At 40.3% G+C, this 14,810-nt stretch overlaps 1 protein-coding gene across 1 annotated transcript in view; it reads right to left on the reverse strand.

Annotated features, from left to right (window-relative positions):
• The window catches only part of plxnb1b (plexin b1b), a 160,370-nt gene that overhangs the window by 133,787 nt on the left and 11,773 nt on the right, over window positions 1-14,810 (reverse strand). Inside the window, exon 2 of the mRNA XM_033626645.2 lies at window positions 580-650. The gene's annotated coding sequence lies outside the window, so the exon portion shown is untranslated. The remainder of the gene's footprint in view (window positions 1-579; window positions 651-14,810) is intronic.

Consider the following 14,810-nt stretch of genomic DNA (forward strand, 5'->3'; position numbering starts at 1 on the left):
GGGAGCGCCCAGAGGATAGGAGCCGGGCAAAGCGGTGGGACAGGGAGGAGGAGGACTTGGACAGGGAGGAGAATCAAGGAAGAGGGTTCAGGCCTTAGTTTATGTAACCAAGGTCAGCAGGAGGAAAAACACAATAATCTTGGCTAAGGCAAAAACAGTAGGAGCACATGAGGGGAGGGCTGACTGAGGGAAAGGAAATATGAAAACAAACAGATAAAAGTCGCAGCGGGGAGGCCTCCGTTTGCATGGCCTGAGCTTCTGGTTTGGCATGAGGGAGGAGTAATTGTGAGCAGCCGCTGACACTTTAAATAGCTGCTGAGTGTGGTGGGATGCGGTTTTGGGGGAAGTGGACTTGACACCGTGGAAGGAGGAAACAAATCCCATCAGCCATTGTGTAATTCAGATGAATTGCAGGAAATAGCTAAAAAAGCTCAAGTGATCATCCTCTGGACACATCTGGCTAGTTTGGCGTACAGCATCAGCAATGGCCAGACAGAAAAATCAACTTTACAATGACTATATGAGAATAAAAATGAGTTCAAGCTTCCATTTCTTTGGCAAGAAATTTCAATCCCCTACCTGTAGAAGTTTAGTGCTCTTTTCCTGCCATTTCCAATCTTTCCATGGCTCCCATGAGGATGTGTCCAAACCTAGAGGAGGACAAGCAGTTAGAAATTCCACATAGAGCATTTTTACAGCTTTCTTCCCTAAAAGCCAAGAGCATGACATAAAGTACAACACAAACGGTCTTTGAGGAACCATAATATGGAAACAGATGATGATAGCAGGACTCAGTGGCTGAAAAATCCCCTTCCACAGAGTGAGATTAAACCATTTGCAACACCCGCCATGTCTCATTAATTCATGCTATGCAGGTGAGGGTCTCTGTTCTTCGTACAAGGCAACTATTGTTCAGTACAACAACAAAGACCTTGCCTAACACTGCGAGGCAAGAGCACCTTTTGAAAACCAGACAAATGGCTGCCACCAAGAGTCGAGTCTGGCACAACGTGACACATGGCCTCTCTGCAGCACTTTCATAATACATACTCAAAAGGCCCGTTTCCACTGAAGAAGTTCCTGGTACTATTTGGGGGGCAGGAACTACTACAGGAACGTCCTCTCACTCTGCCCTCTCAACCGCCGTGTCTCCACTGAGAGAGCTGAGTACGAGGAAGGTTCCTGTAAAGTTACGGGCTCTGGATGTGACGTAATCGTTGCGCGACCATTTTGACCGGGGCAACGTAGGGACGCCGTTAGCCGATAGCGGTGTCTGTAATAACTCACTAAATGGTCCGTGAAAAAAATATTTTTTCCAGTGGATGTCTTAGTTACAACATGATTGAGCTAACTGGAGTAGTTTCATGTCGTATCCGACAACGGGAGGCTTTTAACAGATGACGTCCTGATGTTAGCTTTGCCGCTGCTTTAGCTGTCCCTGTCAGCTGATGCTTTCTAGACATCGTGATTTCCCAAAACTGAATACATACCACGCATAGCAACACAAAACTGCTTTGCTAGCTCAATCATGTTGTAACTAAGATATCCACTGGAAAAAATATTTTTTTCACAGACCATTTAGTGAGGGTTTTTTTTACATGGCGGCGGAAGCTATATGAACGAGCTAACCCTCGTCTGCTGAGTTTTAAAAACGCCGGCTATTTTGTTGCTTTCTGTTGTCGTCACATTCCTCCTTGAGTATATCCAATCAGCACCAAGTAATCCCCAAGCCCCAGCCAGGAGTCTTTCGGGGCCGTTCTGAGTACCTACTCCGAGGCAGGGACTTGTTTAGCCCCTGTAAAAGTTCCGGAACTCTGTCCTTCGGGGGTGGTTCCTGCGGTGGAGACACGCACCAACGGCCCTGGCTCCGTAAAATTACCCCGAAGTTCCTGCGGTGGAAACATGCCTAAAGCTATGGCCAGGAATGGTTAGGAGATCATCAAAATTTAAAAAGCAGTGAAAGACGTGTAATTATGACTGATGTCGTGAGGGAATGTCTATCCCTTAAGTGTGTAAGAACTAGCATTCCTTTACTCTTTCCAGTTGGAGTTTCATTCACAACAACAGAAGTCCAAAGGGCAGTGGTGTAGTGGAGGGTTTATGCAGGTATAAAGGTATGCAGGTTTAAAACATATTTTTAAAAAAGGGAACTATCACTTTTTGGTTCTTCTTAATTACTCAAATCAAATACACTTATGAACAAGTTTAAAATATCAATTACTTTGATGAATACTACATTAGTTATCATAGAAAAAATAATACTAAATGTGAGTGCTGAATTGATACAGTTTCATTCAATTACAGCACTTCTGCTGCCTCACAAGTAACAAGCTAACAACTTAACCCTGTTCCAACCTTTTGATTTATTTAGCAATTTAAGGTAAAATGCAGTGTTAATTTCATTGACATCAATGACCTTCCTTCCATGACAAAAACCAGACGATGACAAGCTAAAAATAGATCTTGATAATAAAAACTAAGACAAAATCTATGTTTAATTTTCGCTGACGAGACAAGATGTGACGAAAATGTTAGCCGTGGACAGACATTGAGAGCAATGAATGGCCGTGCTTACAAATGTCTTCAAATGAACAACAGGCTGGCAAACTCCAGTGAATAGCCTGCAACAGGATGTTTTGCTAGCCAGCAAAAAACACACTGAAGCAGCGTCAGCCATTGGTGCAAGTTGTGAGCTGTAATTCAGCAGTAAATAATCAGCCATGTGTGTCTGACTGTGGATGGTGGAACTGAATTTGTGGAGTTTGTTAGATGCAGTGGTGGCTGTTTGCAGTTAGCTCTGCTCATTAGCCGCTGAACGGCAGCAGAGCTAGCAGCCACCACCCGCCAGATTTCACAGCTGATCTCCACAGGACTCAACTCAGTACGTACTCGAGAAGGTTTATGGGTTGATGGTGTTTGACAGGCAGGTAGGAGGCTCAGTTGTCTGTGAGAGTAGCTGTGCTGTAAGTAAGTTTTCTCTGACAGAAATGAAAGTTTAGTTTCAATCACCAACTCTGTGAGAGGACACAAGTCTGAACCTCCAGACTAAAATGTTGCAGATTAAGAAACAATTCAGCCTTTATTTAAGTTATTTTTCTGCTTCTCAACAGTGAGATGGATAAGTTAGAGTTTACAATGAACCTGTGTACAAATCCTAGTTGTCTCATTATTTGTGGTGTCAAAGTTTTTGAGAGCATAAATAGAGAGATGTTGATTTTTTTTTTCAAATGATGATCAGAAAGTGTGTCCTCATTAATCACCCCTTAAACCTGTCAAAAATTGCTGGAGAAATGACAGTTTATGTGTAGAAATTATTTGTAGTTGTAGAAAAAGTTGTTTAAATGAAATTTTTATACACACTGTCACACTGATTCTAATTTCTGATACATGAATTAACCTAACTGGATTAGATTGAAGAAAAAAAAACACACAGAAAACATTAAGACTAAAAATTGATGACAATGTCATGAATTTTCATTGACGAAAACATTTTTAATTTTTGCAGGCTAAAACTAAATTAAAATTATGAAGGATAAAAATTGGTAAAATGTGACTAAAAGTAAAAGGCATTTTCATCCCAAGACTAAGACTAAATCTAAAATAGCGGTTAAAATTAACACTGGTGATACGACCCGGCCGTGATGAAGGCTGACTGTTGCCTCACGTGGCCTATGTCTGGGCCATCAAATTGCACTTAAACAAACCACAGAGAGTAAAGCCAATGGCCAGCTAGCGTGTACATTCTGCACCTGCATGAAAGGAAGTAACTCTCCATACCAACAGGGGGCGGTAATGTGTATTTGTTGTTAATGAGGGGAACCTAGAAGACCTAGGACTAAGAATATACAAACTGTTGTTTTGCCTACCATTCTTACACCACTCTCGCTCACTGTTTGGTCTTTAGTTGCTTCATTTCAGATAGCCATGTCGTTAGGATAATATTCATTTATTGGAATGCTCATATGAGGTGAAGATGAAAAATGACAAGAGCCTTCTGTGTGTGCCCTCTTGACTACAGTCATTTGTTTGCTTTTCTCATTTGTTTCTCATTTAGTGTACTGATTCACTTAAGCTGAACAGCCAATCGGGTGATTTCTCCCTCCGACGGGCTAAGCTGCAGATTCAGCATTCTCAATCGGCCAATAAGGTGCCAACTACGGGTGGGACTCACCAGAGGCTACCTAATAGGATATAATCACGATACTTAGGTCAAGATACAACATTACTACCATTCTAAATGTTTTGTGATATGCTGAGTATTGCAATAACACATATTGCGCTATATTACTGTTTTTCAACCGCAAATTAAGGAAAAACTTTGTCAACATGTGTTTTCATCTAATAAGATAAAGATTTCTCTCTTTTCATCTCTCATAAATTATTTTTAATGCAGCAACATGTATCTAGTGGACTAAAAAGCTATTGATTTTATTGCTCTAGCTGACAACCAAAAGTTTGACTTAAGTGCTATATTAATAATTCACATAATTTAGAAAATCCATACTTGGCATCTGTGTATCAAAATAATATTGCCACGCAAAATATGGTGATACTGTGCTGTATCAATTTTCCCCCCATCCCCTAGCACTGACAACTGCACTGACAGCGTTCACAGCCAGTTGTGCTAATACACAGTAAACTTTGAATTCAGATCAAGATCATTACAAGCTTAATATCTAACTTATTTCATGTTTGAACAGAAGCACAAATTACAAAAAAGTGACAGCCATGGTCTGAACATCATGTAATACACTACTACTACACTTCTACTAAACTACTGCACTGTATATAACCAAGCTCAAACAACCAAGCTGCATGAGCCAAATCCCCAAAGACAGAAGAAATGGCATCAAACTTGAATCATTCTTGTGCTTATGCTTGTCCTTCATCACAGGTGTCCTGAAGTTATGGAGGATCATTCCACTGCCACAAGGCCAAATGAAAGCAGCCTTAAACTATTACTTAAACTACTTAAACTATGTAGTTCAACATCTATATGCTCCCTCTTGCTCAGATTATGGAATATCATAACATCTCCTACCATACTTATGCAGATGACACACAACTTTACATAACAGTGTCACCAGATGACTACAGTCCCCTACATCTGCTAAATAAGTGCATTAACGAAATCAATACATGGATGTGCCAGAATTTTCTACAACTAAACACAGACAAAACTGAGATAGTTGTTTTTGGCCCCAAAGAACAAAGATCAATAGTCAGTGCTCACCTTGACGCCATGACACTAAAACCTACAAATCAAGCCAGAAATCTTGGTGTAGTTCTGGACTCAGACCTAAATTTCAATAGTCACATTAAGACAATTACTAAATCAGCCTACTACCACCTTAAAACCATAGCAAGAATAAAAGAATTTCTGTCTAAACAAGATACAGAAAAACTTGTTCATGCTTTCATTTTCAGCAGGTTGGACTATTGTAACGGTGTCTTCACAGGCCTGAGTAAAAAATCAATCAGACAACTGCAGCTCGTCCAGAACGCTGCTGCCAGAGTCCTCACCAACACCAAGAGAATGGAGCACATTACACCAGTGCTTAAGTCACTGCACTGGCTTCCTGTGTGTCAAAGGATAGACTTTAAAATCTTGTTACTTGTCTATAAAGCACTAAATGGTCTCGGGCCTAAATACATCTCTGATATACTTGTACGTTATGAAGCATCCAGACCCCTCAGATCAGCTGGAAAAGGTTTACTCAGTGTTCCCAGGATCAAAACCAAACAAGGTGAAGCAGCCTTTAGTTTCTATGCTCCCCACCTGTGGAACAAACTTCCAGAATATCTGAGGTCGGCTGAAACTGTCAACTCATTTAAATCAGGGCTTAAAACATTACTATTTACTTATAGTTACTTTATATTTGTCTGCTGTTGCTTTTGCTTTATGTTTGCTTTTTAAATGCATTTTCTGCACTGTTTTTAACTATTTATTTTCTTGCTTTTAGCTCTTGTTTTTAATGATCTATTGTTTTTAATGTATTTCTCTTGTAAAGCACATTGAATTGCCTTGTGTATGAATGGTGCTATATAAATAAAATTGCCTTGCCTTGCCTTGCCTAGACCTCTTCCAGTTGATCTCACAGCTCCTACCTCTGCCCTCTGGCCAGGATGCAATGGATCTTGTTTTTCGGAGACTCCCTCAGGTGAGAAGCTGGCTCAGATGCAAGACACTAACTACGTCATGTATTGTTCCCTTTTCTCTTTGACTCAAATTGTGAAGGTAAGACCTGAAGCTGAGCTGTGGGAAGACAAGTTTGAAGTTGAAAGCCATTCTAAGAAATTGTGAGCAAGATTAATGGGCTGATAGGATTGACTTGACAGGAACAGGAAGGATTGCCCTCTTTGCTCTGATGTTTGTTCCCCTATTGTTTCCTATTCACGGATTAAGTCAACTTGTATCACACAATGGTTCATCAGGTTGAGCAAACAGAGGACAGAGAGCAGAGCATCTGAAGCACCTTTACTTTAAGAACATTACAGGATACGTTCAGCTTTCTGAGACTAGAGGCAGTGAAGCCGTGTCCTTCTGCCAACAGCTCTTTTGACACCAAGCCAAATGAAGAAACCTTATGTAAGAGCACTCACACAACAACAGCCAAGCACACTCTTGCACGTTAAGGGGGCGACTTGAATCCGGATGCATTTGAGCCTTAATGGCTCCCTTTGTGGCCATGAAAAGGAACTGTGCCAATTTCAGCCAGGCTTCCCTTTGTTAGGAAATGTACAGTGACTCAACTGGTGACACGGCGTGTTCGCTCACCCTTGCCAAAATCAGTGAGTCACCAGCCAAAAAAGGCGGGCAAATATCCACCCCTCCACCCCTACCCCATCCCACCCCACAAACACTATACGGAGGGACATCTCACCCAAGAGTCCTTTCAAACATTGCCACAGCCCCAAATACACAGGGACCTTTTGACAGCACCGAGAGGGAACAAAGTTAACTCAAATCAGGTCAGATTAACATAGGAAAGAAAGCTATCACTGCAACAGCACAGAGGAGGCAGGGGGGCATGTTTTCTGCAAACAGGAGACACATCCTTCAAAGCAACTAAAACTGTCCCGAAAAAGATTCTCGTGAGAAAACAGACTTCAAAAAGAGACCACTTCCAGGCATTATAAAGTCCTAAAATTAGTGTGAGCTTTTACCCTTGACTTGGCAATGGTGTCAAAATTTGAAACATATGATATGGTACCATAATGTTTTTTTTTTTTTTTAACTGTCTTTTTAATTTTGTCAGTTTAGTGGAGCTGGAACATGCACATATCCCAAACACATCAAAAAACCCTGCTCTTCACAGGAGGAAATGACACAGCGTCACCAAAACCAACAGTGCCACCATTCCTGAGGTTGTTAAGCTGTCGGCCTTAAAACTACCATTGACAGTGGGCCTTTGGCTGCTGCCGCTCTGTAATTAAATACCAGAAATTTCAATTTTTTTCCCTCTCTGTTCCTTGGAAAATATACACAGGGTCTAAATACAACTCCTGCCCTGCCCTCTCAGGCTTGTTGGCACAGGACTAATGCCATCCTGCTTCATTCCTCAACCCACATCTAGTCATTCAACCTCAGAATGAACAAAGGTTATACCAACACATCCCACCAGAAGAGAAGGCAGGAGAGGCAGCCTTGGTGTTAAACTGAAACTGAAATAGCGTTGTGGTTAAATTCTTCAGAGCCACGGCCAAATCTGACACTGAATTCAAACAGCAGAAATCTTTTTTGGAAGAAAGCACAGGGATTAAACTTTTAACTTTACAGTGAACTAATGAGAGAGTGGCCGTCTGTCTCTAAGCCTTAATGAGACAGAGGATGAACGCTTTCCTGCGACAGCTTGGTCATTAAGTCTAATTGCGTTCTTACACTGAACACAGCAAGCAGCATATTGCCTCTATGGCCAATTCATTCATTTTCAGGACCATGTTTTCTAATGGTATGCAAAAAAAGTACAAGCGCATCATCGTAATCTGACAACAACACATGGTATGTGTGTCAATTCCCCCAAGTCGTATTAGCCATGATTGATTTTTTGAAGTCTGTGGAGGAAACACACAGAGGGTCATCAGCTGTGTCTCATCTGCTTATTTTAATTACCAGTGCTTTTTTTACGATGTGACAAACACTACTTAAAGAAAGAAAGCTTCAAATGGGTTAATTATCTCTTATCTATACACACACTCCCGCTCATCATGTGTTTAGATTAATTTAGACTGATGCTAAATTCACCTCAATCCTGTTTCATTTTACAAGCTTTGAACATATTTCTTTTTAATATACCTTATATGTACTCAGGTTTAATTCTTTGAATCACTGTCAGTGAAATGTGCACAGAGGTATTGACTAAAGTTAGAGTTTAAATGCGTTTCCTAAATGGATAATTGTAGCCTATCATTATCTTCCACCGGCACGTTTATAGTTTGCTCTGTCTGTTTGTTGGTTGGTTAGTGGGTCAGGCCATAAAAATCCCACTCTTTGGCAGCCACAGTTTTTGCCCTAGGTGACTGAAATTTGGCACAGAGGTTGCAGCTATAGATAATATGATCATGACATAGCAAAGCATTGTGGGACTTTAGGACACGACAGCTACAGTAGATACCAAATACTAATAGATAGATATATAGTTGAGTTCAAATCTTGTTCAGCTTTAAAACACAGTGGAATGTTTAACGTCTGCTGCATTATCAACTGCCATAACTGTTCACCTGATCCATAAACATATGTATTAATCAGTGACCCAAGCCCAACCATAAACCTGCAAACCAGAGCTGAAAGTTACCTGTATTGACCATCACTGGCAACCTACTTCTTGTTTGTTGTATTGTATGTAATTCCAGTAAATATCACATTGTAAACCAGGTAGTTTCTATTAAAAAAGTAACAATGTAGAAAGACTGCAAGTACTCTTAGCAACCTTTTAAGTGGTTACGTCTTAAGCATGATCTTGAGCCACAGCTGATATTCTACATGGTTTGTTTATAAGAGTGCCCAGCTGACAGGTACAGTGGTTTGTTAACATGATGTTCCAGAAGTTCATAGTAGGCCTATATTTAACATATTCAGTGTGGACAGACAGACACTTGCTTGCTATAAGAACACAGTGTTAAGTTTATATATTTGCAGAGGGAAATATTTATATTGGAACAGACAGATTTACGTAAGTCAGACTTCAATACATTTTCCTGGTCAAAAGTGGTATCACGGGAAGCCTGAGCGCAGCAGTGCTGATGATAAAGCCGCTTGCTGTGTGAGAGAGAGAGAATAAGAGGGGAGGAGACGGGTGAAGTTGGATTATTGCACGTCTCTGAAAGTTATAACTTATTCAGAGCACTCCTTTGTCACTGCCACCCAAAACCTGCAATAATTTCTAACAAGCTTACCCCAACTGTATCACTAGTTCGTATGGATCACAGCTGTTGCTATTTGCTTGCTACTTACCAGAATGCAATGTGCCATGACGTCATTACCTTTTCTCTATAGCAAATTTACATTTGTTACAACTTTGGTCTTATTTGTGTAATTTTTGCTACATCTATTATGATAACCTTGTATTCACCAAAGTAATTGCACAAATCTGGAAACAAAGCGACACCATTACAATGAAGCCTAACAAGGCAAGACAATTTATTCACATTATCTAAACCACTTTATTAGAAGAGGACATGAAAAGTCAGCATACCCAAAACATCAGCAATAATGCCTGATGTGCACACAGCTGACACAGGACAGCACGCGCGCACACACACACACACGCACACGCACACACACGCACACACACCTCTCTTGCTCTCCGTCTGCTGTTTTCCACGCGCTGTTTTTGAAATCTTACGCAATCACCTGCCCCTCGCCAATGGAAATGATGGCCAATATTACACCAAGACTAAGAGTCTTCAGCCATGCTAGCAGCTCTGTGAGGCCATACTGAGGCACTGTGGTTGCCTTGTTAACCATCTTAGTTTAGCATCTTTGCCCGCAAACATTTGCTAATTATGACTAAACTTAAGTTTGTGAGGCTGATGGGAAAGGCTTGCAGGTATTCTGGTCATGAACCAAAGCACTGGATGTTTTACCTGATGATAGTGCTAAATAAAACTTAAAGGGATCACCAAAAGATTACAAATCATTCTGAGGGGAACATGAATGTGTGTACCACAATCAATCCAACAGATGTTGAGGCGGTTTATTCAAAACCACTAATGTCAACCTCATGGTGGTACCAGAGGCAAAGTCAGGACATCACCAAAGTCCACAAGCTTCTTCCTCTGGGGAACATGAATGTGTGTGTGGGACTTCATGGTAATTCATCCAAAAGTTGTTGAAATACTATAAAACTTAAAAGCAGAGTCCCAATAAAGCACAGTGTCCCTTTTATAGCACCTTCTATAGCCCACCAAGTTCTTGGCTACACACATAAGCTAACAATAGTTAGATGCTTAGATGGTGCATACAAATATAAATTCTAAACTAGAGTTACATACATCGTTAGCTCAGTTAGATTCTCTGCAATTTAATAGTTCAGTTCATTTTACTGAAACCATAGGCACCCAATGAGACTGTAATTCATCGAGATTTACCAGCATGGTAAACAAGAAAGAAAGAAAGACCACTGAAGCAGTCATATAGTCTGAGTATGTGTCCATTCCTCGATAACCTATAAAAGTTATTTATAGCCCTGTAGTTTGTAAGGGTCTACTGTTCAAAAGAATCAAAAGGGGTTTTGTTAAAAAAATTATCCAAGTTGTGACTATTGTTTTAAGAGAATAAAGAGTGATGTTGTGTCAGCACGCTGTAAAATGAGAATCGTAATGTTTATGTTTGTCTGTCTGCCTCTCCCTCTTTCTCTTTCTCTCATACATATGCCAGTTGAGTACATCAATTGAAGCAAATAAAAACCCAGGCTATTAATTGAAGTTTTAACGTATTTCAGTCTGGATCAAAGTGGTGGACTGTCTGACACTGCCATCTAAACTAAGACCCAACTTGAAATAAAACTGGTTAAAATTATGCTCTAAAACTTTCCTGTTCGGCCATATTTAAAGTTTTATGTAAAGTTTAAAATCCAGGGGTTTTGTAACCCCGTAACACTCATAGTCCTTTGAGACTGACACAGTGACACAGGTTAAGACCACACTGAATGGGTCAATGCACATCACCTGACCTGGCTTTTGCCACATCCTTGCTGCCACTGAAAAAAATTTGACTCCATTCAAAATGGGAAATGAATTTAATGTTAGTGAGGTTTAAACATTTGAGCAACTTCATGACTTGTTTAAAAAAAGACAGGAAAATAAAATAAAATGTTTGAGAGAGACAGAAAAAGAGATAATGTTTGGGCAGGACACAGACAGTATGTGCATGGAAAGCAAAAACTTAAACAGTATGTGATTCAGTTTTGTGTAATTGTATGGTTTGGCAAAATTACAGTTGCAGACTGATGTTTTATCTGTAATGAAAAGAGATTAACCTGTGACCGCAGTCTTATATGAATGGCTTAAATGTGGGTTGAATGTACTGATCCTGTTTGAAGGAGGCATCAGTGTAAAGAGTGACACTCCTGGCTGTAGCTTTCGCTTACATCATCACTGCCTCATGGTTTCCCTCTTCCGCTCTCCCCAGGTTCAATAGCCTGGTATATGCCTGCCATGCCTGTGAGGCGCTGTCACAAAGTCAAAGACTACGACAGTGCTCTCAGTCAATCTGATTTGAAAGCAGCAGGCAGCAGGTTTGTGTGGTTGTGAGGCCTGCGGCCACCAACAATCAATTTGCTGAAGGTATTTCATGCTTAAATCTGCCACAGCAGTCAGACAAAACACCACCTGCAGCACCAAAAGCTGCACTGAAAAAAAATCTTTCTGAAATTCAATGCCAAGTAAAGCAAGGATTCAGTATGAACTTGTTCTTTTGCTTTCAGATGACGCTTGATAATGAATCGGATATGCAGCAGCACAGCAGCAGAGGCCCCAGGGCCGATGCCTAATTCACTGCAGGGCATGGTTGTTTAATTTTCATTTCTTTCAAATTATGGAAAGAAAAGCACATCACATCCATGTGGTGTTTCCACTACATTCAATCAGCGGTGGAAGCCAAGACTGCAAGACTGCCACCAACTCTTCCATGGGATTTCAACATTTCAAATTTGATGAAATGCCAGTCACACAAGCACAACCACTTCTATTTAAGCCACCTCTATTTAGTCATAAAGTGAGATTCAACTCATCCAAAAGAGGTAAAAATATAAGATTGTTAAGACTGGTGATCCTCTACTCTTGTGTTTGTATCAAAGCCTAATATCCTCTTCCTCCATCAAACAGCCACACTGTTGCACTGGGTGAAATGTTCCTTCATTACAAGAAATATGGTCACTGTGATTTAAGATCATGTGATACAATCTAAAGCTTCAAAGCAGTTACTAAATGGAGCATCAGGATGAGATTATTTTCTCAAATGGCCGCCATTGTTTTTATGTATGCAAAAGTACCGAAAGACAATTGAGGTCTCAGACCTTAATTAGCTTGTTAGGGCTATGACTTGTTCACAGTTATTGTTAAAAAATTGTTGTTGAAAAATTCAAAGCTTTATAAATATTCTGATGCCTGAAACCTTGTCCCAAATATCAGCAGCCATGGGCTCTTCTAAACAGCTGCCTAGCAGTCTGAAAACTAAAATAACTGATGCCCACAAAGCAGGAGAAGATAGATAGATAAGAAGATAGAAAGTGTTTTCAGGTAGCTGTTTCCTCAGTTAGTAATAAGAAATGACAATTAATAGGAACTGCGGAGGTCAAGATGAGGTCTGGGCAACCAAGAAAACTTTCTGATAGAGCTGCTTGTAGGACTGTCAGACAGGCAAATCAAAACCACACTTTGACTGCAAAAGACCTGCAGAAATATTTAGCAGACTCTGGAGTGGTGGTGCACTTTTCTCTTTGCAGTGACACCTGTACAAATATGACCTTCATGGGAGAGTCATCAGAAAAAAAAACCTTTCCTGCTTCCTCACCACAAAATTTAGCATCAGAAGTTTGCAAAGGAAAATCTAAACAGGCCTGATGCTTTATGGAAACAAGTCCTGTGGACTGATGAAGTTCAAATAGAACTTTTTAGAATGCAATGAGCAAAGGTATGTTTGAAAAAAAAAGGGTGCAGAATTTCATGACAAAAACACATGTCAAACTATTAAACACAAAGGTGGTACTCGGGGCGGCAGTAGCTCAGTCCATAGGGACTTGGGTTGGGAACCGGAGGGTCGCCTGTTCGAGTCCCCGTCTGAACCAAATATGGAGCGTGGACTGGTGGCTGGAGAGGTGCCAGTTCACCTCCTGGGCACTGCCAAGGTGCCCTTGAGCAAGGCACCAAACCCCCCAACTGCTCAACATGCTTTGGCCTTGTGTTGCAGCCAATAGCACCGGGAACATTAAACAGGTAGCGGAAAGAATGGATTCAATTAAATTCATGCAAATTCTGGAAACACACCATCTGTACCATCTGTAAAAAAGCTGAAGATAAAGAGAGGGTGGGTTCTACAACAGGACAATGACCCTAAACACACCTCGAAATCCACAATGGACTACCTCAGGAGGTGCAAGTTGAAGGTTTTGCCATGGCCCTCACAGTCCCCCCGACCTAAACATCATTAAAAATCTGTGGATAGATCTTAAAAGAGCAGTGCATGCAAGATGGCCCAAGAATCTCACAGAACTAGAAGCCTTTTGCAGGAAGAATGGGTGAAAATCCCCCAAACAAGAACTGAAAGACTCTTAGCTGGTTACAAAAAACAATTAGAAGCTGTGATACTTGACAAAGAGTCAAGTACTGACCATGCAGGGTGCCCAGACTTTGGCTTCAGGCCCTTTTCCTTTTTTGTTATTTCGAAAATGTAAAAAATTGAAATAAAAAGGTAATCTTGTTTAAAATATTGGAGAAATGTGTCATATTTAATTTTTCGCCTTTTGGAAATCAGGTCATATTTTATTTTACAGGTCATACTTTACTTTTACTAGCTGTTCACAGCAAACCAAATGGGACCAGGGGAGCCCGAACTCTTGCATGCAACTGTATAGACAGGGTAGGGGTGTTGGAAAGTCTTAGCAAGGAACTACCACATTGCAGGTTTTAGTCTTTTGAGTTTTGCTGATGATGAGAAAAATTATTTTTTGCATCTTGTCAAAAAGACAATTCATTACATTTAGAATGAGTATACCATTGAATCCAAGTTCTACAAATGTAGTTAAGAAAAATATATCTTTATAGTAAGCACTCCAGTGTTGTGAGTGCTTGTAAAACGGAAACAATCTAAAAAATTTTGGGACTCAGCAATTGGACACGTAAGTGTGTTTTGGATGCCAACTGCATGTCGAGATAGATGATCCACACATTCAGAGTTCTAAAATACCATCCAAGTGGCAATTAAAGATGTATAATATAATATTGATAAATCTACATGACTGCTAATTTCAATACAAGCTGAAGTGAAAAGAAAAAGAGGGCATTCTAGAATTTTCCACAAACGCAAACAGACCAACAGGACGAGCAGAGACTCATTAGAAAGATTATGGTCCACTTTCTGAGAGGACTGCTCATTTTTTTCGCCGTCCATACCTGTAATCTGATTTTCCCATCAAGTAAAATCCATGTGGCAACTGTTACCTTAGTTACCTGAAAATGCTGTCACTACAGCTATAAAAATGTTTTTGATTGAAAGTAATGCTAAATTTCTGCATCAAATTCCATTAAAAGATTTGAAATGCAAACATTAACGAATCAAATCTAGAGAGAGAATATTGTCTGTACAATCC

The sequence above is a fragment of the Epinephelus lanceolatus genome, chromosome 1 (genome assembly GCF_041903045.1).
Source record: "Epinephelus lanceolatus isolate andai-2023 chromosome 1, ASM4190304v1, whole genome shotgun sequence".
Classification (NCBI taxonomy): domain Eukaryota; kingdom Metazoa; phylum Chordata; class Actinopteri; order Perciformes; family Serranidae; genus Epinephelus; species Epinephelus lanceolatus.